The 26,990-nt window shown below is 51.3% G+C and overlaps 1 protein-coding gene across 6 annotated transcripts in view; it reads right to left on the bottom strand.

Annotated features, from left to right (window-relative positions):
• Positions 1-26,990, bottom strand: part of AGAP1 (ArfGAP with GTPase domain, ankyrin repeat and PH domain 1) — a 396,133-nt gene that overhangs the window by 318,983 nt on the left and 50,160 nt on the right. The window contains exon 1 of one of the 6 annotated variants that reach the window (XM_036420721.2): positions 13,882-13,938. The exons of the other annotated variants lie outside the window; for them this stretch is intronic. The gene's annotated coding sequence lies outside the window, so the exon portion shown is untranslated. Of the gene's footprint in view, positions 1-13,881; positions 13,939-26,990 lie in introns of those variants that run through there. 6 annotated transcript variants of the gene reach the window in all.

Raw genomic sequence — 26,990 nt, 5'->3', positions numbered from 1 at the left:
AGCCTCCCTCCCTCCCTCCCTCTCTCTCTCTCTCTCTCTCTCTTCCCCCCCCCTCTCTCTAAGGATACAAGATGTCTGAGACCTGGAAAATAGCCCTCACGAGACCATGCTGGCACCCCCATCTCAGATTTCCAGCCTCCAGAAATGTGAGCTATAAATTCCTATTACTTATAAGCCACCCAGTCTGTAGAATTAAAGTAGCCTCATTATTTTATTTGTTCTTCTAGTTGTCCCTTTATTTTATGACTCTGTGCCTTTCCTTTGGTTGGAGAATTTCTTTCTTTTGCTTAATGTTTTATAAGAACTCTTTACAAATGAAAGACAATCCTTTGTCCTATATTGTAATTTATTTACCTGTCTTTTAGTTTTGCTTAAAGCATTTGTGCTGTTCAAAAGATGTTGTCAGGCCAACCTCATCGTTTCATTTTCTGTCTTTGACAGCCATCCCAAGACTATAGGGCAATTTGTTTTTGAGGAAAGGAGTCTACCTCTGGGATGGTTATAGGCAAAAAAGAGAAAAACAATAATCTGACCTAATTTCACAATAACCCAGCTCCCGAGAGGCAGAATGCACAGCTATTCTGTGAAGTCAGGAGGCCAGAGGACAGCTAAACCTGCTGCCTTAAAAGACTTTCTCTTGGCATAAAAAGATAGGTTACAATGGCTCAGAGATGAGAGCAATGCCAGACACAGGTTTTAGTCACATTCGTGGATAAATTTAGGCATAAAATGTAATAAACTCTCTGCCTAGAACCACTAGCGAGAGAATGCTTTGAAAACACATCTCAGGCTGTGCGTAAAGAAAGAGATCCTTCCAATTTTAGTTCATTTTAGATGCTTCCCGTTTTAACGATCCGGCCAGCTCCTCGGTAGGGTCGGTTAAAAGGCAGTCTGCGGCAGAACAGAAGGGGGATGGGTGTTGTGGTCAGGACGCCCTGTGAAGTCTGTTCATGGACTTAGCCAGGTGACCCTGGATGACTGAGCTGACCCCTGGACAGGGCTCCCCACAGCTGGACTGTGGCAGTGACCGAAGGAAGTAGCAGAGGCCATGCCTCACCTTCTCGTCCTCTTCCCATAGGAGAATACGGCCATTTACATTTTATGAGAGTGATAACCCAACAGGAAAGCCGCCCACCTCGCTCAGCGGGCGTTCTGCACTGGGCTCGCCACCCACAAGCAGACGCTGACTCGGCTTTGGTACCTGGAAGTGGGCCCCAGGGTTGCCGAGGCCCAGTGAACTGAATTTGTTATAAAGATATCACATATGGCATGAGCTAAACAATTAACAGCTACAGAGTCAAATTTAATCTTAGGAGGCCAAGAAAACGGAAAAAGACAACACATCATGGCACCCTATGTTTTGTTCTATTTCACATTAAAAGAAAACACCTCAAGGTGAACACTGAGGTAGATGATCTAGCCTCTTCCCCAACCCTGTGGACACCTGTGTCTACCCCCAGGCCTGGCACATCCCAAATCCCAAGCCAGGTTGCACATGACAGGGGCAGGGGACTCACATTCCTGTAAGGACCTTCAGTGCTCCCACTATACGTGAAAGGAAGTGTTCTCCTGTCTCCCAGGCTTTAGAAAGAGCCAAGCCCCCAACCCAGCCCTATGCTTCTGACATTCTCTACCCCCTGAGCAGCAGCCTTCCTCCACTTCCTCAGTACACCCCTCCCATCCCGGGCCTGGCTCAGCTGCTCCCCTCAGGGATGCAGACACTCCCACCCCCACTGAGACCTTAAAGCAGGACAGGCGTGGGGCTAGCTCCCACCTGCTCGGCCCTTCCCTGAGCCCATTCCTGGCACCGGTGCCAGCACCAGCCTCCTGCCTCCTAAGTAGCACTGATCACACTGCTAACTTATGGTTCCTGGGGTGACCCTGGCCAATGTCGCCTTTCCTTCTAGACTCCAAATACCCCAAAGCCAAACCTTGCTTGCTGTGGCTCACCAGCACAGCCTCAGATGCTCAATAAGTATTTGATGGATGAATAAATAGACACCAAGGCAGGGACTTAGGAGCTTTTGTGATTATTTAACCAGAATATATATACATATATATATATATATATATAATATTGTATTGATTGATTGATGATTGATTTATATGAAAGAAAAATATAGGGAAGATTCTGACTCATCCATACATTCCTAAAGGACAAAGAACTCTTGCTGCTGGCCAGGTGTCACCCCAGTTCCCTGCGGCAGATGGGTAAGGACCCCTGTGATGTGATATGATAATTCACTGTTAATTACTGCCTCTACTCACAATGCCTTGAACTGAAGGTCCTATAGGGAGGGCTGTACCAATTAGGGACATTCACAAAGGAATATTTTAAAGTAATTACCAGTTTATTTTAAATGCATCTTTAATCACGCGATCACCTGGTTCTCTTTACCCGAGGTATAGCCTCCTTTTTTCCTTTCCTCACAGTTTCTGGTAGTGCTTAAGGAAGAATAGGGGGGAAAGGACTGTCCAGGGGCAAGCATGCTTTCCTGTTTAGCAAAGAATTCTTTTGCCAGCCTTCACCTCCTTCAGGGGAACAAGGCATTCTGTTGGCTATGGACTCACAGCTTCGATGGAAACAGGCATAATACGTCCCATTACAGGAAGCTGAAAGGTCTGGGGGACAGGGATCGCGACATACACCAAATGTGAGCATGTTTGGGTTATAGGCAGAACCCATTTTCTTGTAAAACGGGTTGTCCAATTAAGGGCCTTACATTGCTAAAACTGTTGGCCTCAAAACCCCATAGGAAGAGTATTCAATGTAAAAGGCAACTTAGAGTCATTAGCCCACCTCGCCTTGGAACGCAGGGCCAATGCCACATGCCTGCCCACCAGCAAGAACGCAGGATGTTCCTAAGAGGAAAGAGAGGACACCAAAACCACCTGAGCCAAGAGTCTCAGGCGGAGGCAGAGGCTGGGAGCAGACATGTGGGCCCGTACGTCCCCCAGAGCCCCGTGGCTGGCAGGGCGAGGCCGAGGCAGAAGCCGGTGTGGCGCATGTGCAGGGGAGAGATCAGCCTGGCTCTGTGTGTGTCCACCCCATGCAGCACGGCCACCCGCCCCCCCTCCAAGTGACCCCAGATGAGAGGCTGAGAATCCCCAAATCCTGCTCATATGAATCACGAGGCCTTTCACACTCATGTCCGGAGTGTGGGCTCTCAGGACTGGAAGGGAAACCCACACAAAGCCGAGCTGGCTCCCTCCGCACCTGAACGCCATTAGTGAGGAAGTGTGTATCTGTCAGCGTGAATAAGCACCGAGGCAAAGACCAATTCACAGATCGTCTGGAGGGTCGGCACTCACTCGAGGCCTGGCCCCTGAGAGCTCATTACCAGAGGCAGGAGCCCCAGCGACATGAATTATTTACCGCAGCTCCTCCCATCATATGTGAGAAGGGGCATCTGGGCCCCCCTTGACACAGGCCACCACCCAGAGGCACCAGCTTGGGGCTGTGAGAGGTGCAATCAATTAGCCAGCACCCCGAGGTCCCACCGAGATGGGAGGACACATCTGTACAAGCCTCCCCTCCAGCACAAAAGTCCCCCTAACACCGCAACAGACGACAGGCCTCGCAGAGAAAAATACGAAACAACAAGCCATTTGGAAAACCCTGAAATGGGGCTCGGATTAGGGTTACAAGGAGAAAATAAACAAAGCATGCCTGCTCTCCGGGGAGATTGCAGGCATAGACCAGAATAATCTTGCATAATTATTGCCATTAACATCAACACCCATGAAGTTCCGAGGGGCAGGCCCGCGGTGCCTGGGTTTCTGGCCACCGGCTGGGGATGTGGTTTTGGCCCTGAAGGGCAGACCCACAAACATGTGACAGAGCAGCGACCATGTGTTCTAACGCTGGGGCAGAAGAGGGACGGTTTCTTTGTCTAACATGCAAACATTATTTATGTGAAAATGCCGACAGAGGTAAGAAATTCAAATCGTATTTATGACCGGTGGGAGCTCTTTAAAGAAATGAAGCCACGTCTACCAACTCTAGGTTCCAACAGAAACTCAATTTCGCACTTCGGGCTCTAGCTGTCGGGCATGGGCACGGTTCCTTACGACGGGTCCAGTCCCTGCTCCTCACTGGGCCGCCGGGCCAGCCTTCGACTCCTGCTCAAGACACACTCGCAGACGAGTTCTCTGCTTACATCTCAGTCCATAGCTGAGGCCTCAGCACCGTTGCCTACACAGCATGGAAACCATGGCTTCGACACACCCACCCCTCACCCTGAGCTCTCTCCCCTGCATGCAGCTCGGGGCAAACTGCTCCTGCAAAGGTCAGCTCCATAAACACACTCGCACCTCATGGAAGCCCTGAGGCCGGACAGAGAATGACCAGGACAGGAAAACACTAACGGGGTCTTGGTCCTTCAGTCAGTTGCAGGGTCCTGCTCACAAAGAGGTTGCAATCGGAAAGGGAGACTCTGACCCCTAAGTGTTACGTGGGTCACCAGGGCACCAAACCAAGGCGACCTTCTAGCTGCCGAGAAGGAGCTCTGGGAAGAGCTTGGAGGGGGGTGGGGTCCTAAGCTGGGCCGTGGAAGAGGGCAGAGGCCCAAGCAACGGCAGAGTCCTCCCCTCAGAGCAGCAGACGTTCATACCCCAGCCCACCGGGGGCACAGCCTCAGGGGAGCTGGGTGGCCATGGGGCCGGGAGGAGGTGGCCTACAAACTGCACAGGTGGTGCTGGGCTTAGGATCCATAAGGCAGCTCTTGGGAAGAATCCCAAGTGAGGGGTCAGTCAACCATTCCCACTGAGCAGCCCTCTGAGGTGCTGGGAGAGGAGTCCAGGCAGGAGACAGCAGGAAAGAAACTGGGGAACAGGACAAGAAGATTGAGGGGTGGAGGAGGGAGGAGGCAGGAAGTGAGGCTTGCAGGAATGCTCTGGCCCAGCAGATCCCTGCAGGGGTTTTAGAGAGCTCCGGAGATCTCAGATACAGGGCAGGGAGCCCCAGGAGCAGAGCATGCACCTGAGGACAGCAGATTGCAGACAGAATGTGAGAGGAAGCAGTGGCCCCTCCCCCAAATCCCTATGTGAGAGCCCTAACCCCACAGTGTGGTGGTATTTGGAGAAGGGCCTTTGGCAGGTGATTAGAGTTAGGTGTGGTCAAAAGGGTGGGTGGAGCCCCAAGATGGGATCAGTCCCCTTACCAGGTGAAACCCCAGGAGGACACATTGAAAAGGCGCCCTCTGCAGGCCAGAACGAGAGGCCTCCCCAGACTTGACCATGCTGGCACCCTGATCCTGGGCCTCCGAAACTGTGAGACCAGTGTCTGTTGGTTAAGCTTCCGCCTGTGGTACTTTCTCACTGCAGCCGGAGCCGAGACATGGTGAACTCGGACGCTTGGGCACCAGAGCATGACGGATCCTGCTCGACCAGCTAGGAAGCCTGGGCTGTGTTCAGTGTCGCTCGGGCAGGGCGTAAAGCACGGCTGTGGCTCATCAGCTAGTGGTATCGACGCAGATGAGGAGTGGGAGCTGGGCCGGAGCTGATGCCAAAGGTGGTGACAGCTGGGCACCCTCTGTCTGTGGCCATGGGCTCCAGGGTGTCAGTCCTGAACAGGGAAGGGTGCTCAGTGAACACCGGCAGATGGAATGCAGGAAGGGCCTGCACAGGGCTCACACCCTGGCTACATGGAGATGCAGGTCTGTGTTTACAAGCCTGTTCGAATTTTGATTACATAGTATTCTGCAACAGGAAAGAATGGCTTCTCAAGTCACATAAAAAGCAGCAGATGCCATTGGTGGAGACAGAGGAAACCAAGGCTTAGCAACAGAAGGATAAACAGAAGCGGCATCAGGAACCACGATGCCCACAGCTGGAGGGAACATGGCTCGCTAGACCTGCTTCCAGCTGCAGAGTTGGGGCTGAGCCCAGGGTCCGAGTTAGGACAGGAGCAGGCTCAGGGCCCAGGTGTGCAACTTCCTCACCAGTCGCTCCCACTTCGACTTTTCTCTTCCTCCCCGATGTCCCCACCGCCTGTTTAGGATTATAATCAGGATCAAGGAAAGCGGCTCAGAGGGCTGCCTTACTAGGACGTGACCGCAAATCTCCCCACACATCAAGAAAGAGAACCACCAGAAGTAAGAAAGGAGGAAAAGAAACCACCAAGTGCTCTGTAATAAGCATGCTTCAAAATGACACAGCCCTGTGCAGCCACTGCTCAGCAGAACCCCACCACCACTTCCTTTCTCTGTGGTCCTTTCCATCGGCTCTTCTGTTTCTATTACTATTATTTTTGTTTTGTCTTTAAGATATATTTTTATTGATTTCTGAGAGCAAGAGAGAGAGAGACAGAGAAACATCAATGATGTGAGAGAGAATCGTCGATCAGCATGCCCACACCGGGGATCATGACTGCTACCCGGGCATCCGCCCTGACCGGGAATCAAACTGTGACCTGCTGGTTCACAGGGGTGCTCAACTACTGAGCCACACCGGCTGGCCTATGGTCGTTGTTACTACTGCTTTACTGCATCTACTACAGCTCCTGTGGTTACCATCAGTGTGCGCAGTCAGGGGGCCGCCAGGAGAGTGGCGGAAAGGGCGCCTTCGCTGCCGTTCTAACCGGCTCTTGTTTTGTCCCGTGTCTCCCAGGCCTTCGTCATGGTGCCCTCAAGGTCTCCAGTCAGTTACAGCTCATGGAAAACTGCTCCCCTCTATCCCACTAAACACAAATAAATGAGTGAAATGGTGACAAGCAGCGGAGCCTCAGGAATCAGGGACCCCCGTTCTTGTCCCGGCTCCATCGTTTCTGGGTCTGTGGCCTTGGAGGAGCCACCTCACCATGTAACCTCTCAGAGCACCATGGCTCCCCATCCTTCTCCCCCCCCCCTCGCCCCCCACCCCTGAACAACTCATCCAGATGGAGGGCCGGGACACTGGGAGGGCACCTGAGACCTGCCCCACAGTGAGCAGCAGGCCAGGCAGCGGCCTGACCGTGCCCTCCCTGAGCATCCCAGTGCCCTGGACAGTGCCTCCGCCCGAGGGTCATGCCCAGCGAATCCCGGCCAATCCTCTTAGCTGGAAACTCCAACCAGTGGGTCTCTTCCCAGAGTCGGATTACAAGGGAAAAACACACACCATGGAATTTTCCAGAACACAGCCAGCCAGCTCTGGTTGCAAAGGTCTCCGGCACGGTGGGGAGAGTATGAAGGGGCCTAGATGTGGACCACGCAGAGCAATAACCCTGAGGCCAAAACAGTGGTGCTCCAGAGAGATCCACCAGAACCCCCAAAACACAAGGGCCGGAACTAAGAGCCTCACCGTCGGTGTGCAGGAGACCCAGTCCCAAGCCGGACCCGCCTCACAACCCCTGCACCAGGGCGCCCTACAAAGCACAGGGCCGGTCTGCACTGGCCACCCTGCACCCCAGACACGGACACCTTCAACTCAGGGCACCTCTGTGCTGAGAACATCTGGGTGCATTTTTGTCTAATGTATTTTCAAAAGAACAGTATTTGTTTTGCTGAAGCACAACATCTAGATATTATCTATTCTTTTAAAAATTCTAAAATACTAATACAACCTCAAAGAATGTTCCCACCACCGCATCCTCCAGCCCCGAGGGCAAGCAAGCCTCCAGGACACTGCCCGGGAGCTGGACCTACACAGAGTTCTGGGGGAGACTCAAATCTGTCCCCCTCAGCATGCTTGCCAGCTGAAGGGTCCTCACAGGCTCGGAGACCAGCCCCTTCAGGTGACAGGTGAAGCTTCCATCGGTCAACAGCCAGGCCGGCAGGCTCCCAGCGGGTCCCCCTGTGGCCCCTAGAACAGGTTCCTCCCGCTGTGGGCTCTGTGTGTCTGTCACCTTTCGCATGCAGGGAGCACTACATGCAGACAAATGCAATTCCACAGAACGGCGGCCAGATTTCCACACAACAAGCTGGACTCTATGAAGAAGAAGATAAACTTGACCCCAGCACACTGTTCTAGGAATACAGTGGAATCACTGGAACCCAAGTATCCACTGGCTAAATCATGCCTTGGTCTTCTCTTCTATAAAACCTCCCGTTTCTCACCGGGGGTCCTCCCCTGCATGGCTAGGGGACAGCTCAGGGTCGGGGAGAGGTGGCTCTGTGCTTAGAGACTCGGAAACTCACTCTGGTCCCAACTCTGCACGTGAAAACCTGGGAAAAGACACCTGACCCTGTTGCGCCACCCACAGGCTGCAAACAAGAATTTAACACCATTCTTCTGACTCCCCAGCCTCGCTGGACAAATGACATAATGCAGTGACACCGATTTGTAAATCATTTTAATTTACAAGAAGCACTATTTCTAACTCTAAAACTGCATGATACCAGTAACTGAGTCCCCATCAGGGACACTGCTCTGTCCCGCACCCCCTCACCCATCAGAGGAGAGAGGGCTAAAAGGTAAGTTACTCCACCTTGTGCAAACCAGCCCTGCCTTCGCTGGAAACTGACACATTATCAGCTCCCGGAGAGCCCCCAGCCCCCCGCCTGCCTCCTGCACCAGATCCACAAAGAGGTTAAAAAGAGGGCATTGGCTGAGCAGCTGCAAACACATCTGGACAGCGTGCCAAGAGTGACAGCAGGCGAGCAACTGGCCACAGCAGAAGCCTCACGTTGCACCTACGAAACACTTGGAAAATGGCCAATTTGAGAAAACAAGGAATAGTTACCAGTGTCCAAAGAATGCTTCTCTGCAGACGCATAAACATACTTGCTTGTTTTATTGCTTTAATTCTAAAACACATGCTTACTAGAGAAAGTCTAGAAAATTAAAAATAGCAAGAAAACACACACACATACACACTCACACACACACAGGATTCCAGCAGGCAAACACATCCCTGTGCCTGCAGTGTTTAAACCACTGGAGCACCATGAACCACCACGGGAGGAAGATGATGCTGCTGCTGCGTGCCTGTTACCATGGTAACCCGGACCAGGAGGGCGTGCACGGCTTCCTCAGCTCCGGAGATCTGTGACTGAAACCCTAGAGTCTCCGGCTGATTGCTGGTTGGGAAGAATGGTTGGACAACAAAAATGTGCTGACGGCACAGAGCTGGGAATTTTTAGAAAGCGACATCTTCCCGGCCTCCCAATGACGAGGCAGAAGAGATGTACAATTTTTAATTTTTCGTCAGTATGCTTCCATCTTTCCAAGGCTGCTTCCCTTATGTTCTCCCTTGGGGTGTCTTGACTATTTGCTCCTGGCAACACTGCGAGAAGGAAACAATGAGCAGTGATAAAAATGAGATGGTGTGAAATGATGAGCACAAAGAGGTTACCACAGGCTGCAGGATTAGAGGCACGCGGCGAAATTCAGCTCTATCCTCTATCCGTGTGCACTGTGCAGCCGTGGGGCAGTTACAGAGTCCCTGGGCACGACTTTCCTCATCTGCAGAATGGGGCTAACAGCGATGGCAGGAATGAGGACGGTAAACGCGAAATGCACAGCACAGTCCCCAAAACACGGAAAGCATTCAGGCAATGTCAGCCCCACTGATCACTTTTATTATTTAATATTATTTGCCAGAAGAAATAGAAATGAGCAACCTGACCCTAAAACAGAAGGACTGAGCATAAAGAGTGAGGTGACGAGCACGGCTCCTCGTATATACCAATTCCAGAAGGAACGATAAGTCTGAACCAAACGTTTTCAGTTCTGCTCCTAATGCCAAGTTCTGCAGCTGGAGGTGACCTCAGTTCTGAGGGCAGTGATTCTATTTATCTTAAAATAAAAAATTGTTAAAAAATGAACAAACAACTGAATTGCATGGCTGGAGAGCTTTTAACGAGATCCAACTGCTAGGCAGATTTTTTTTTTTTTTAATCCAGATTCTGAGATAAGGGATCTATTAATAGTACACTTTCCAAAAACAACAGGAACGGGGACATGGGGAGTGAGGGCTGGAATGCGGCCCCCAGAATGCGGGAGGAGGGCTGCGGGAGCCGCGTGGTGTTCCCACGGAAACGTGTGCAGGGCGCATGGGGCCGAGACCTGGGCCGCTACTCAGCGCGCCTCCTCCTCACAGGTGGGGCAAAACAAAGCACGTTCACGAAGAAGCAAGGATGCTAGTGCTCACATCTCACGGCCAAAACATTTACAAGCAGGACTTTGCAGATCTGAGAAAACACCTCCTGCACAAGCATAAGAAGATATACTTTTTTCATGTCAACCAAAAAGATACTTTGTTATTTCCTTAAGGAAAAAAAAAAAATCACTGACAGTTCCATACTTGCAGAATCTATGTGTTTTTATACACAAAAGAGTAGGCAGTCATCACAACTGCCTTATGGGGTATATACTAACTAGAGAGACAGGTTTTATGAGTTGACCCTGTGAGCCATGCCTCCCTAAGCACTTAAATAGCATAATATCTATTCTACATTAAGTTATTCAACAAACACGAGCTGAGCAGGACAAACCGGTCAGTACACATCCGGGGTCACAGAGACCGAGCCCCCGTGCCCAGGAGCTCACAGGCCCACAGCGGCGGACAGGCTGGCAGCACACAGGAAGAAGCATGTTCCATGTCGGTTTGCGCTGGAAAACAGAGAACATGAGGGCCTGGGGAGGAAGGAGTACCCGTCCCAGCACTGACCGTGGCCCAGTGAGAGGAAGTGAGAACTGGAGAGGAAGGGTGCTCCTGGCACAGGGCAGGGCTGCAGGGAAGCCCTGAGGCTGGCACACTGTGGGCAGAGGGAAGAGGTCAGTGTGGCTGGAGCTGGCAGGTGAGGAGGTGGGAGGGGGCGCAGCAGGGTTGGCAGACTTTTGTCAAGCACAGAGAGTGAACAGTTTAGGTTTCTCAGGCCAAGAGACACAACCGTATCACCCAGGTCTCTGTCACATGCCTCTGCCGATGCCACCTGCTGACAGCAGCCACAGAGGACGGAAGCACATGGCGTGACTGTGACCCAAGGTTGGCATTTCCTGATGAGCATCTTTCCATGCCGCTAGTAACCATTTACTTGTATGTCTTCTTTGGGAAAATTTTAGTCAAGCCCTTTGCCCATTTTTTCATCGACTGTTTGCAGGTTTCTGACTTAGGGGTGGTGAACAGGCTTTCGAAGCCATTTCCAGAAGGTTCGGGAGGCATGCAAGCCATGCAGGGGGCTCAAAGTCATGGTAGTTTCCCAAAGCACAGATCCTGACTTGGTGGGATTTTTTTATTTGTTTTTGTAGCCCTGGAGCAAAGCCTCATGTGACTTGGTGGTCATCTGACAATTAAAGAGCACAATTCACTCAGTGGTACCCCCACCCACGCTACCCAGTACAGCAAAAAGCAGGGACCACTTCCCTGCCATCCAGTTCCTCCTGGGCCATACTGGGACAGGGAGAGAACACACACACCTGCCACCCGGGGTAACTTCCTCCAGCTCACACACCTTCAGCAGCTAAAAGCAGACACCTGCACAAATATACACCTGTACAACTAGACACCTGAATAGCACAGACACCTGCACAACACAGACAGCTGCACAACACAGACACCTGCACATGAGGAAAGACAGCTGCAATAAACTGGAGTGCCCTCCAGAAGCAGCGCGAAGTTTCCATGTTGGCTTTAAGTGAGTTATCCACAAGGACAGAGAGAGCATTTCAAACTGACTTGGTCTGGCATCCAAAGGCATGTGAGTGAGTGTCTTTTTACCTGCTGGAAGAAACAGTGAGCTCATCTGTGTAAACTCCACACAGGGAGAGGTCAACAAAGGAAGACAGGCTCCCGCTGACTGCACCAGCCAAATATTTGGAGCGACTGAGCCCCTCCACAGCCCCAAATATTTAGACCAGTGAGTGAAGAGCTCGTCTTTCACGTGCTTCTAAAGTGAAAACACTCCTCTGGCGCACAGCCAGTGAGGGGGGGATGGGGCCGTGGTTCATCACTTTGCCCGTAAATGAGGAACCAAATCTCCCCTCCCTCCATGGGGGCCTGAGGCTCACAAAGAGGGAGCAACTCTCCAGGGATAATGGGGGTCATGGGTGAGCCTCTCCCTCCTCCTGGGCCTCAGGCACGCCTGCCGGAGGCATCACACTGGGCTCTTGCTCCCGGAATGAGGCAGAGGGCTCCCTATGACCTGTCTGCAATGGCAACACCCTCCCAATTCCCCATCCCCCTCGCCTGCCAGGGTTCTGACGTCATTTGTCAAAGGCTTGTTCGCCTGTGTAAGGTTCTATCGGCTCAAATGCAAGGTCTCTGCCAAATCCATGTTTCCTATAACTTTACTTTTTTTAAAGTATTTTTATTGAATTCAGGGAGGAAAGAAAGGGAGAGAAACATCAATGATGAGAGAGAACCATTGATCGGCTGTCTCCTGCACGACCCACGCTGGAGATCGAGCCTGCAACCCAGGCATGTGCCCTGATCGGGAATCAAACCATGACCTTGTGATGCTCAACCACTGAGCCACACCAGCCAGGCCCTATAACTTTACTTCTTAAACGTGGTGTCTCACCCCAATTATTTTGGCTCAGTGGATAGAGCACTGGCCTGTGGACTGAAAGGTCCCAGGTTTGATTCCAGTCAAGGGCATGTACCTTGGTTGCAGGCACATCCCCAGTGGAAGGTATGCAGGAGGCAGCTGATCGATGTTTCTCTCCCATCAATGTTTCTGCCTCTCTATCCCTCTCCCTTCCTCTCTGTAGAAAATCAATAAAATATATATATATTTTTTTTTAAAGTGGTGTCTTGATCATAATGGGCAATGCATGAAAAGTGAAGGCTGATCAATACTCACGAGGGAGCATTCAACCAGTTTCCCAAAGGCCACCAACAGACTCGTTCTCAGCAACTTTCAGGGGGTACATGTGTTTGCATTTTGATTAAAATCTAAGAAAAAATTACTTTGCCTAAAAACCAAAGACTTTGCCAATGAATCTGATAGAGGAGGCTGGGGAACTCCGATGGCTCACAGCCCGAGGAGGGGGCAAATCAAGCACACAGAGCCCTGCCAGCCGCTCACTGCACCAGGCACACCCAGGGGATGACCGGGGACAGCAAAGGCACCTGCCATGGGGCAAGTCTAGTATGCCTTCTCATGCCATTGCATTTAACCTACTAATTTTGAATCTCTCGCCAGGCAATCCGAGAGCGATGAATGTAAGGAGGTGAAAGCTACTCTTGTGAGTGTACGAAGTATGTAAGCGCGGAGCTGTGGAGCGAGGAGCGTGGGCTGTTTCCTCCACCAGCTGTCCGCAGTGACTCAGACCTGAGGCAGGTGAACGTCACATAAATCACCGCCTACAGGCATCACAGCGGCGTCGCAGGGATTTACGAGTGAGCTCCGTGGACCGCGGGTTCACACCACCACCACCTTGGCTTACACGTCTCACTCCCTCCACCTACTGGTGGCTGCTGAAAACAAGTCCCAGAACAGTCCAGGCTTCTGTTTTAAAATACTAATACCGGTAGGTACTGACGAATCTACAGAGCACTGCTTCACTAGTTGTAAGGAATGCTCTATGTGTTTAACAGGGCAGGCAAAGGAAGGCAACCGCGAGCCTGACCTCCAGACTTCCGCACCATTTCCGTTCTGAGATGCATTTCTGTGTGCACTGGACATGGGGTGCTGGGGTTAACGTCACCCTTTCTGCCCTCCCCAGGGCAAGAAAGCTCCCCCAGGGAAGCCGGATTTCCGAAGAAGTGTCAGCTCTAAGAATTAGTGAAGAGCCCAGCACGTGTTTACAAGGAACCATGAGTCATAAACAAGCTGGTTGACCCCAAGCAAACGCCAGGCTTTCTCTCCGGGGCCTGGGCGGCATTTTCACTTCCCTTTCACTTTCCTTTCACTTCCCTTTCACTTTCCTTTCACTTACTCAAGGCGGCCCCTTCCTGGGGAAACCTGACCAGTGCCTCAGGCCTCAAAGAGGCGCCTCCAGGTTCCACACCTGTCACACCTGAGCCATCATCGCCCAGCGCCCAGGAGCCTGACACACAGATGTCCCTCTTCCTCCTCGTCAGCAGTCAGCCTGGGGACTTGACTCCAGCCACCTCCTGAGGATCCGGGTAAGACTAGATTTCTTTCAAAATTGTTTTAATGTTCTTATAATCATGCTTATATCATAAAAAATAGTAATCTGAAAAACCCCGCATCATATTCTCAGTTTTTCTTTGAAAGAGCCGAAGTGCTACGTCTCATGCAATGCTGGCCCACAGAGGTGCTTCAGGTATTGGCTGAAGACAGGACAGAAGGAAATAGGCTAGAGGGGAAATATTCTCATTTAAAGAGTCAGAACAGCAGAGACGCCAGAAAGTGACTCCTGCGTCTCATGGAGTGGGAGAGGGGCAGAGGAAGAGAGACCACCGCTGAGTAATAAAAATATTTTAAAATATATTTTTATTGACTTCAGAGAGGAAGGGAGAGGGGAGACAGAAACATCAATGATGAAAGAGAACCACTGATTGGCTGCCCTCCGCACACCTCTGCTGGGGATCAAGCTGGCAACCTCGGGCATGTGCCCTTGGCCAGAATCGAACCTGGGACCCTTCAGTCCACATGCTGACGCTCTATCCACTGAACCAAACCAGCTAAAGCTAATGAAAAATATCTAAACCAGGGGCAACTTGGAATGTCTACTTGCTATTAACACCCAGTATTAGAATCATTTGAATCACCAGAAGGGGGCAGCATCTTAAAGACTATGTAAGTACTTGTTATTCTGCCTCTCCAGTGAGAAGCTCAAATGCTAAAAGCCTAAAAAATACGAGGTTTCCATTTAAGTATCTCAATCTTCACCTCTTTATATTGCTTTAACGTGTATATTTTTACTGCACGTGAGTCTACAATTAAAATTAAAACTTAAATATAATTTTATATATTTATGATGTATTATAAATTAATCTAGATATTGGTTCATCTTTTTTCTTACTTAGCTGCAGTGCTGTTTTACATTATTTGAATATACATTTTTTTTTTAAATCTCAAAGTCAAAGCCCATGGGGGGGAGGGGTGGAATATATATATATATATATATATATATATATATATATAGTATCTTGCTATATGCACAGGAAAGCAGTCATTATCTAGTTAGCAGTCATCATTTGCTAAAACACAGGGAAAAAATCCTCAAAATTCAAAGTTCATCACAAACATGTAAAGTGCAAATCAAGCAGGAAAAATGTCATATAAAGCAATTACAAACTCTCCACCTGCCCAATGGATATTTATTAACTGCATTATCATTTATTCTAAAAGGAATTTTAGAGGGTTGCCTTTGCAATGAGGCTGCTTCTTTGACTCTTCAGTCTCCTGTGGGGGCCTCAGTGTTTGGAAGAACGTTTGGGGGAGAGTCTCATCAGTGTACAAGGGGGGGCCATGCTCAGTGTACAAGGGGGGCATGCTCGCCCAGCGAATGATTTCCATCAGCTGCACAGGGGTCCCCTGGAGAGCCTGAGGGCAGGCAGCCTGGACAGCTGGAGGGAGCCTCCGTAGTCTGAATGTGTCCACCAGGAGGCAGCTGACAATACAGAGCCACAGGCCCAGCACCTGCCGGCCATCGTTTCCCAGCCACCTCAGCTCTGCCCAGGGGAAGTGGGGCTTATGCAGATGGAGTCCCCAAAAGCTTGTCCTACAAGCACAGAGGCCTCCAGAAGTTCCCGGCCACACTGACTGGATGACAGTCTCTCCCTGTTCTGAGACATCAAGACTCCTGGAGACTGTGCATCATTAGCTGCACCCCCACCCCCTCCACTTCCCACCTGCTCTTCCCTTCTCCTGGAAACCAGCCGCCCAGTAGCTTCACCCTGGGAGTGGGAGGGCAGCTTTCCGGCCATTCTCTCCCTAAACATCTCAGCCAAACCCAAGCTGTTCCATCAACACCCAACCCAGACCTGCTCCCTGTGCCGCCTTTGCCAAGGTTCTCGCCTCCCCCATTGCAACTCTGATGGGAATACTAGAATTTAACCCCCCACCGCACCCCCCATCCCAGGCATGGCACCCCATGCCTGGAGAGGGTGCTGGGACGCCCTGGCCACACCCAGCATGGAGAAGGGCCCTCAGGCCGATTCTGGCTAGGGAGCCCACTGGAGTCTGCACATCGGGCCAAGCCATACACGCACCCTGGTCCTGTTTCCCCCATCAGCCTCGAACCAGCCTCTGCTGGGGCCGGCCCTCCAAAATCATCATAACACTGTGTGTTCTCCAAAGTAAAGGCCCCTGGCTCCTCCTGTGACATCCCACTCATTGGATAAGCTGTGATTCGTCTCCTTCCAGAGTGTGGCATCCGGGTTCAAGGCAATTCCCAGAGGTCTGAGCTGGGAGGACACGCCCCCTCCGCTCCCCAGCAAGGCCTCCAGAAGCAGGAAAAATAAACGCTTGTGGCTTAAGCCACCCAGCCTGTGGTATTTTTGTTATAGCAGCCCAAGAAGACTAAGACAGATACATTCCAGCGAGAGGAAACACAGCTGTATTTCATATGGAAACAAACACATAAGCCCAAGCAGGAAGCACAGCGAGAAATCCAAACTGCTGACTGCCCAGGGGCTGGTGAAAATTCTCAACTAAGTGAGAACGGCAAACCGCTTGGGACCCCCCACTGCTGGAAGATTCTGTGACCATCCCTTCGGTCAGAACAGCCCCCAAAAGGCTGTGTCCTGGGAGCCCAGCTCCCTTCCCAGAGCTCACAGATACATTTCAGTTCGAGGTGACATTGATGGTAATCCTGGTCTATAATTTACACTAATAATCTCCAAGTACAGATGGACTGAAAAGAAACAAAAAAAAAAAATAGCTACTGTGAACAATGTGAATTTAAGGAAATCCAAACATTTTCCCCAAAAGGAATTTAGACATTTGAATGGATCGAGTATAATTTAGGCCAGAGGACTGCTGATTGCTCTACTGAGAGCCAATGGCCATCGCATCCCTTCCCTGGAACAATTCTCATTAAATGGTGGAAGACAAAAACCTCCCAACCACAGAAAGTTTCTGATACCTGCCCCCTTTCCCCAGCACCCCTCCTCCTGAAGGTGGGAGTGGACAGCAGGACCCAGGTTTCTGGTGGGCTCCCCCACTTGCCACGGGGGCCTCAGGCAGGTTCCTCACCCCTGCCAGCCCCCAGCACCCTCTTCAGCCACACAGATCCTTGTGTGAGAAGGGAAATGACAGGGGTCCAGTCCCAGGAAAGCCAGGCCTGCGGAGAGCTCGGAATCTCAACCTCACACCTGGGGTTATGACCAGGTAGCTGAGCAATCTCTCGTTTTTTCTCTCCCTCCCGCTGTTTGTAGCTCCATCTACTTGGAAAGACAAGATGAGGTCCTCCTTCAACTGGAAACTTTCCTACCTCTTTCCCCGGCCCGTACCTCACCCCACCCCCATGGTCCCTAGTGGGACTCTCTGCACACAACGAGGAGATAAGAGGTATTTGCTCGTCAATGAAGGGTTCAAAAATCACTCCATTCAAGCACTTCACTCCTCCATTCCAATGAGGATTTAGGGAGCATTTCCGCATTAAACCGCATAGGAACTAGCTAATGAAAGCTAGGCAGAGTCTATGTGTCTGCTTTCCCAGGACCAAAGCCCCCACCGGGCTAACGTTCTGCATCTTTTAAAAACATAGATTTGTCATGATTTCAGAGAGGAAAAAAGAGGGAGATAGAAACCTCAATGAGAGAGTATCATTGATGGGCTTGCCTCCTGCACCACCACCACCCCATCCCCCCGTCCCCCGTCGCCCTCCCTCTCTCCCAGGGATTAAGCTGACGATATGAGCATGTGCCCTGACTAGGAATCAAACCGTGACTTCCTAGTTCATAGATCGACGCTCAACCACTGAGCCACGCCAGCCGTGTTGAGGGCAGCGGGCTCCTCTGGCAACGATCTGCATCTTGGTGCGGCTGCCAGGGAACACACGTGAGCCACCTCGTGAGACTTCCTCACGCTGCACACGGGGAAGCTGGGCACCGTGTGCAAGTTACACTTCGGCTAAACAGGTGCCCAACAAGCTGCTGCCCGCGTGTCCTCCCTGACCGATCGTCCCCTCCCTTCCGGATGGGGATGGGAAGGCCGTCACCTGCCCCCAAGCTACGTTTTCTCAGAGGGAACCAGCCATCTCTTCATTCACCTATAAAACCTGTTTGGAGAACACGTGCCTTGTGGGACACAAGAAACCAGAAGGGCTGTGAGGCCAGGGCTGGAGATGCACACAGGCTATCTATCACCTACACACCTCAGCCTGGAAGGGTCATCCTGTGGTGCCCACCCTTGCGGAAGACACATGGGGAGCTGGCTCCATCCCTGAGTCAGGTAGCTGTGACAGCTGGGGCCGTCCTCCTGTGAGTCCACGGCACAGCCCAGAGAGCACCCGGAGCCTGCCCTCCACGGTCTCTCCCACCGGAGTCTCAGTATCTGGACCGTCTGTGTGTGCCCAGCCCAGCCTCTCAGTGCCCACCACACCCTTCTGCACATGAGTGTGCAAAGCAAATGTGGTGGCCGAGCAGGGCGTGGTGAGAGCAGCAGATGATATACCCCTATCGGTGGCCTGAGGGCTCACCCACCCATCTCGTACGCGTGTGCATGTGTATGTGTGTGCACACACGTAAAAACAGTGAGCTGATTCCACAACAGAAATTAAGACAAGGGTGAAACAGTGGTGAACACCTGCTGTATGCAATACAATTTGACTGTACCTGTTGCTTTTAATTTCGAGATGGGGGTGGGGGGGTGTTAAAATATAATTTTTAAATGTATTTTAGAAAGGAAGGGAGAGAGAAACATCAATGATGAGAAAGAATCATTGATCAGCTGCTTCCTGCAATCCCATGCTGGGGATCGGGGCCACAATGCAGGCATATGACCCGCCCCCTGCAACCCAAAGGCTAGCACAAGATGGACGGTGACACACCTGCGTAAGGAACGCGAGGCCGGGGCAGATCTGAGGGCGAACACCTTGGGTTATATTGGATTCCTAGCAAACAGAATGCTTTAGTGAAACTAACTGCACCTGCTTCTTTTCACTGTTATGCAACTACTAGAGAACTTTAAAGCCTTCCGTTTCCACAGGACGGGAATACTAAAGGGGCCTCAAGAACGTCCCAGATTTCAAGACAATACACATTCCTTCCTTGGGGAAGACACTGTGGTGGAACCTGACGGAATGGGAGGTGGAGACCAGTGGGAGGAGGGCAGGAGGCAGACTGGATGGAGGGGAGGCCCGATGGCAGCTGGACCAGCCCCAGGGGGGTCCGGGAGCATGTGCCCCTGGTGGTGTCCGCAGGATGGGCCGAAGGCACCGGGAGGTCAGGGATGGGAATGAACGGTCCAGCTCTCAAATTACTCTGGTGACAGGCCCCATCCTGAGACTATCTAGGGGCCCCTCCATGTGACCTTATCAGCTTGAACTCTGGTGTGAGCAAAGGGACTCAATATGAATAAGAAGTCATTTCTGTCCCTCAGGAAATTCCAAGAGTCTTAGGAGCTCTGTGCCAGGAGCTGGGGACAAAGAGGAGGAGATCTACTTCTTCTTACACCCCACTAATGCCATAAGCCACTGATAACCACCAGGGCCCCTGATTTAATCTTTGGAGGTCACCCACCGGAAGAGCAGAACGCAAAACGGGTCACATGGCCACGCCAGCGGAGCAGAACTGGGGAGGGGAGAGGCAGGACAGGAACTCCTGCTTGTCATCATAAGGCCTTTGTTCTGTCTCCCACAGGGAGGCACACGGGGGAGAAGGCAGGTGGCAGCACCGGGGACCTGCAGAGGCGCAGCTGCCAGCCAGGCACGCCACGGAGTGCCAGCCACACCGGCGCCGCCAGGAGCCAGGAAGGACCCTCCCGGAGCTTCCGGAGGGAGCACACACCTGGATTTTAGATTTCCGGCCCCAGAACGGTGAGAGAATACGTTTCTGTTGTTTGAAGCCGCCCAGTTTGCGGTGCGTTGTCATGGCAGCCACAGGAAATGAATACAGGGCCCTTTGGGCAGGGAATTCCCAGTCCACTCGTGCTGACCAGACCCACTTCCCGCCTGGACCCGTGTCCAGCCATGGCTTCCTCCCTCGAACTCTCCCCGAGGCCCACTGGACAATGGCACGTCTTCAGAAGCTTGCTGTTTCATGCAGCAGGTGGTCAGATTGCACTGAATGGCACACTTGTTTATCAAGGCTTATCTCAGAAGGAAAACCAACCGGGAACAATACTGGACTCACGTTAGGAGCAGCAGACATGCGTGCGGCAGTACATGGAGGCGCAGGCCCGGACACCTGCGACTGACTGAGAAACGAGTCAAAGACTAAAACCATCGAGGGCTGGGGAGAGAAGGGACAAAGCAGAGCTCACGCCAGAATTCAAGTAGTGGTACACGAGCACTCGTTGTAAAACCCTTCCACGTTTCTGAAAACTTTCATAGTGAAATGTTACAATGAATAGCCCAGGCCCACATTCCTAGGAAGAAAAGTATTCAAGTATCAGTTACAGAGAAATCTTCCATATTGATGTGCCCCAATGGCCTGTGAAGACCATGTGTGTCCCAAACACCAAAAAAAAAGCGTGGCTGCATCACAATATTGGAAAACATGAATGCTGGTTAGCTCCTTCCAAGAGTCCCTTCCACCTGCCGTCCTCAGGTGTGCCGGGCAGGCAGGAGCTGTGCAGGTGAAATGGTGAAAGAGAGCTAAAGAGGTGGACCTTCCCCTAATTCTTTTTTTTTTTTTTTTAGTATATATTTTATTGATTTTGTACAGAGAGGAAGAGAGAAAAATAGAGAGTTAGAAACATCGATGAGAGAGAAACACCGATCAGCTGCCTCCTGCACACCCCCTCCTGGGGATGTGCCCGCAACCAAGGTACATGCCCTGGACCGGAATCAAACCCAGGACCCTTCAGTTCTCAGGCCGACGCTCTATCCACTGAGCCAAACCGGTTTCAGCCTTCCCTAATTCTTTAACACAGACACTGCAAAGCTAAGCGGGGCTCCTCACCACAGCTTCAGCGCTGGCAAGGGGCACCCAGCTCCCAGGCAGGGGCTGATGCCCAGCGCTGGGTAAAGATCCAGGTGGGCACCTGGTCCCAGGTCTCCTCACAACAGGCAGGCCCTGGGCGTGTTAACAGGGTGGATGATGCAAGAATCCCACGCTTAGGAGCAGCGCTCACAGGCACATTTGAAGCACCCAACTTCTGCAGAACTGGCAAACACTGGTCTCAGGTATTCAGTATATTTAATCCTGAGCAACTGGATTAAAATGCTTTGCCCATGTTAACGGCAGCCCCCACCCCTGCCCACTGTGTGTCAGACGAGATGGATTTCTATGGAAAACAAATGAGTACCCATTAACAGCACCGCCACCACTCCTCTTCCTCTCCAGCCCCCACTCCCGGGTCTGACTGCTCCAAAGCAAGGCTCAAGGCTGTACTTTAAAGCCAGGTCCTCAGTCCGAGAGAGGCATCTTGTAACGTCACATCTTAGTCATTAGCAGCTGGACCCCTTTCGGATGTGATGGATGAGGGCCAGGGACACGACCATCAGCAGATCTGAAAAGGTTGTGTGGGCTGAAAAAACACATCGTTGATGTTTCCATCTCTCTCTCTCTCCCCTTTTCCCTTCCTCTCTGAAATCAATAAGAACATATTTTTAAAGAAAGAGAGAGCCTATGGCAAATTCCTTGAAGTTACCCAGAAATAAAATTTTTTAAAAATCAGCTCACCAACAGAATAACTGGATTATACAACTCAAGCCCCACGGGTTGCAATTTACAGAGTTAGTTATACAACACAACTTCCATCTGACGATAAAAATGGAACGGCGTTTGCCGAAGACCCTGGCTCCAATTAATGCATTAACTTCCTCCACGGGAGCCGGCGCAGCCTAGTCTGAGGCCACGCGGAGGGGGAAACCGGCATGACGAGCAGGGCTCTCCGGCTCAGGACGCCTCGAGGGCCCACTGCGATGGTCTGGGCAAGAGGGAGAGCCTGTGGGGACGTAGGAAGGGGGTATGGGTCAGATTCCAGAGGGTGGGAGGCCAGGCAACTGCAGAAGCACACAGAAGAAGAGGGGCAGGACAGAGGGAATTGCCATCCTGAGGTGCGGGGACACTGTGTGGGCCGGGCAGCCTTCGGAGGGCGTGGCAGGTAGGACACACCTGGGCCGGCAACCTGCAGGGTATGGCAGAGAGACAGGCTCAAGTATGGAATCCCCACAGCAACCTCAGTAGCTGAAGAAGTGTGTGCTGTGGCCACCCCCACTTCACATATGGGGAAGTAGAGTCAGGGTGGCTGGTTCACGGTTTCCAGACTGAGAAGAACAGAGCCAGGACCAAGGATTTCCACAAGGGAAGCTCCAGGGGAGGAGGGTTTCCAGAAGAAGGAAGGACTGCTAGTCAAAGACAGCCCCTGGGTCCGGCCACTGGAAGCTCCAGGCACAGGAAGTGTCACTGGCTGGGGAGTGAGGAGTGAACTGGTTGCCTTGGGGTGGGGTTGGGGGAAGGGGGTCAGAGAAGCGAATACTGGCTGGGCGGGGGTGGGAGGGTACATGGAAGCCATGCCATTCAAGAACAATGTGATCTGAGGCAAAAAACACAGAAAGAGTCAAGGCCAACTGCCCCTTCCCACAGTCTGTGATCAGCAGTGTAAAAAAAACCTACCACCCCTCCCTCGTTCCTCAACCCCGCAGGGGCAAAAAGTGCACTCATACGCAGTCACCTGACGGAAGCCATCTTATGCTAAGACCTGACTGCACTGCTTGCTTATTATCGAATCAAAAAATAAAGGCACGCCGAAACCGGTTTGGCTCAGTGGTAGAGCATCGGCCTGCGGACTGAAAGGTCCCGGGTTTGATTCCGGTCAAGGGCATGTACCAGGCAGCTGGTTGATGTTTCTCTCTCATAGATGTTTCAAGCTTTCTATCTCTCTCCCTTCCTCTCTGTAAAAAATCAATAAAATATATTTTTAAAATAATAATAATAAAAATAAAATAAAATAAATAAAGGCACCATTTCAATTGAACCCAGTGTAACCGATGAACACAGGGATCACTTTCACCCACGGCCTTGGGAGTCCACTAAACACCCATTTCCTCTAAGAAGGTCACGTGACATCATTTTCATGTGCAAAAGTTTAATATTATGCACCTCCCCAGCCTCCAATATATGTTTGTTTCACCGTTGGTTGAGTGTTGCGTGTCTGCTTGCTTTGACAATGTCACGGCATTAGCTAGTTTGTGGGAAAACCTCACGCTAGCCCGTGGAAGAGCATCGATGTGAGTTAACGTGAAAAGTCCGGTGTTTTATAAAATACGAGACGAGCCGACCGGGGGAGGGCGCGGGGGAGGGTGTGTTCCAGCCCGCCTGGACGGCGGCAGCTCCGCTCCGCACACAGAAGCCGCTTAGGCTCAAATCTGTCAGCAGCTTTACAATCAAAGGCCTTCGTTCCTGCCTTAAACACTGAGTCAATTACAGTTCTAATCCGAAAAAGGCATTTAATGGGCCTTTATTTAAGTTCACAGATATTTTTTCTAAATACTGTATTAGCTACTTAATCCTCGAGACATCCTCACCAGATAAGCTGATGGCAAGAGCCTCTGGAACCCTGGCCCGGGGTCGGGGGCGGCCATGCTCGGAGGGGGGGGCCAAGGCCCGGCCAAGCCCTCGGCATCCCCGAGGGGAGCAGCCACAGGAAGACAGAGATGAAGGGGCACCTGGTGACAGGCCTGATCAACTGATAGGAACTAAGGACAACGCCAACACGTTCGGGGAACCCTGCATTCGCTCCCGCCACACACACACACACACACACACACACACACACACACACACGCACATCGGAAGAGCCTGGCAGCCCTCCATTCACACGATTTCTGAAGGTCACTTTGTGGGCAGTTTAGGATTCAGGAGTAACACTGACAATGGCAGCGAGGTCCCCGGCCTCTCTGACCCACAGCGAGGCCCCCGGACTGTATCCACACAGAGAAAGCAGAGTCGGCAGCGAGCCGAGGAAAGACCTGAAACCCGCCAGGACAGCGGCTCGGAGGACGCACTCCGCGCCCGGCAGCGCCAATCCCGGACGAGGCCACGGAGCGTCACCTCTGCCTCTCACGGGCTCCTCGGTGAGGCCCACATGTCAGGTAACCTCCCACGGCTCCAGAGACACGCCAGTCCCGTGTGCGCTGCGTGACTTCTCAACCAAACAGGAGGAACTGACAGGGTGAGCGCCCGCGTGACCTGAGGTCCCTGAACATCACCTGGTCTAGAGAGAACGCAGCCCCTGGGGTTCACAACGTGTGAACAGGTGGGTCTGTCCGCTTCCGTGGCCGCTGGTACACACTGCCACAAGCCTAGTGGCTGAACACCAGCAATTACTACACGGGCCTCTCCGGCCTAAGTCAAGGACTGGGCTGTCTTCCAAAGGCTACAGGGGACCACCCAATCTCTGCCTTTTACACCAGCTTTCAGATGCCACCCCATTCTTTCTCTGGCATCAAAGCAGCAACGGTGCATGGATACGACCCTCTGTCGCCACAGCCACAGCTTCCTCTAAAGCACATGTGTCAAACACAAGGCCCTCGGGCCAAATCCGTCCCGCCAGGCCTTGCAATGAGGCCCGCACCGCGCTATCATCACTGCACTCCGCTGCGTTTCCATCACAATGACAGTTTATGACTGTTCAGTAAACCATTCGGCCCGCGATTTAGGCTGGATTTTAGATTTTGGCCCCTTCTCTGATTGAGTTCGACACCCCTACTAAAGGCTCCTCTCCTGCCGCCTATCTTCAGCTCCCAGAGACTGCGTAGGGCCCAGGTGATTCAGGATAACCCCCTCTCCCCGGAGCTTCTGACCCTGAATCTCACCTGCCAAGTCCCTTTTGCCACCCAAGGTAACCTAATCACAGGTTCCAGGGTCAGGGCATGGCCATCTTGGGGGAGGGGAGGGGTTCATTATTTGCCCACCACGGTAAAGGAAGACGATGAGGCAGATTAAACCCTGAAGCCGAAAACTGCTTCTCACACATGATCACAGACAGTGCCAGCAGCCCTGCTCAGAACTGGGGAAGCGGGCCGAGCCCAAGAAGCAAGCAATGCCACAGCCACAGACATAGGGTTCTGTGAAGAACAGAGACCTGAACGTGCTGGTGGGGAGACTGCCTGACACACTGCGAAGGGAGGAAGCAAACTACACTGTGGTATTTACAGGATTCAACTTCTTCTTTTTTTATCACTGAAGATAGGGAGAGTAAATATTTTTTATTAAACTTATTGGAGTGACATCCTATATAATAAAAGCTTAACATGCAAATCGACAGAATGGCAGAAAGACCGGTGGAGTTCATTTAAAACTTGAGTATATCAAAGAACAATATCACAAAAAGACAACCCAAAAGTGGTCGATTATTTTGGAAAGCGTTTATCTGGTATGGATATACAAAGAACTCTTACCACTCCATAAAAAGACAGCCCAAACATAACCTGGGCAAAATGTTGGAGCAGGCATTTCTCCTAGGAAGATATACAAATGGCCCCCACACACCTGAAACACTGCCCAGCACCACCAGCCATCAAGCAATCAAACCACAGTGAGACCCACTGCACAGCCACTGAGACGGCTCTGACCAAAAGGACAGGCGATAACAAGGACTCACAGAGAGCCTGGAAACCTCAGACACTGCTGGGGGGAACTCATGTGCAACAGTCAAAACGTGGAAACAACCCTGGTGTTCATCCTTAGATGGATGGATGAACAAAATGTGAGAGACATAGAAATATAAAGGGGGCTAACACATGCACGACATGAACGAACCTTGAAAGCATTAAGCTGAGTGAAAGAAGCCAGTCACAAAAGATCACCACAGTCTATTTATTTATATAAAATATCAAGAATAAGCAAATCCACAGAGATGGAAATTAAAATAAAAGTTGCCAGGGCCAAAACCAGTTTGGCTTAGTGGATAGAGCGTCGGCCTGCGGAACTGAAAGGCCCCAGGTTCGATTCCGGTCAAGGGCATGTACACTGGTTGTGGGCACATCCCTGGTAGGGGGTGTGCAGAAGGCAGCTGATTGATGTTTCTCATTGATGTTTCTAGCTTTCTATCCCTCTCCCTTCCTCTCTGTAAAAAAAAATCAATAAAATATATTTAATTAAAAAAAAAAAAGTTGCCAGGGAGGAGAAACTGATAGTGTCTGCTAACAGGTACAGGGTTCTTTTTGGGGTGAAAAAAAATGTTGAGATGAGACAGTGGTAATGGTCACACAACTCTGTCTGTATTGAAAACCACTACACTGTACCCTTTAAAGAGCTGAGTTTTACAGTATGTGAATGGTATTTCAATAAAGCTGTTACTTTTATAGAGTAAAAAGTTATAGATTGGATTCCACGGGCATAGAAAATTTCTGGAAGGATCGCCAAGAAATGCAAGTTACCTCTAGGGATTCATATGGGGGATATCCTTTAGCTTACCTGCTCTTGCTACCTGTTTCCTACACTAAGTACGAATTACTCTCACAATGAAAAACTGATGTACATTCTCAGAGAACCGCACAGGAGACACTCCCACTGTCACCACATGCACCCCAATGAAGCCAGCACACCCGCCGCACGAAGCTATCGGCAGAGGCACATCCTGGCCATGGAGAAGGGTGCTCACCTTCGGTCTCAGGACTCACATCACCTGGCCCCATTAATTCTAAGCTGGCAAACAATTTTTTAAAAAGACTTCAGTGACCGGAAACCAGTTTGGCTCAGTGGTAGAGCGTCAGTCTGCAGACTGAAAGGTCCCAGGTTCGATTCCGGTCAACGGCATGTACCTTGGTTGAGGGCACATCCCTGATAGGGGGTGTGCAGGAGGCAGCTGGTCGGTGTTTCTAGCTCTCTATCCCTCTCTCCTCCTCTCTGTAAAAAATCAATAAAATATATTTTAAAAATAAAAATAAAAATAAATAAATAAAAAAGACTTCAGTGAGCCCTGGCTGATGAGGTCCTGGTTCAATTTCCGTCAGGAAACATGCCCAGGTTTCAGGATCAATGCCCAGTAGATGTGCAGGAGGCAGCCAATCCATGTTTCTTTCTCATCAATGTTTCTCTC

Source organism: Pipistrellus kuhlii, unplaced genomic scaffold (assembly GCF_014108245.1).
Source record: "Pipistrellus kuhlii isolate mPipKuh1 unplaced genomic scaffold, mPipKuh1.p scaffold_m20_p_7, whole genome shotgun sequence".
Classification (NCBI taxonomy): Eukaryota; Metazoa; Chordata; class Mammalia; order Chiroptera; family Vespertilionidae; genus Pipistrellus; species Pipistrellus kuhlii.
Note: the sequence above shows the minus strand (reverse complement) of the source record. Positions and strands in the feature narration are given on the sequence as shown.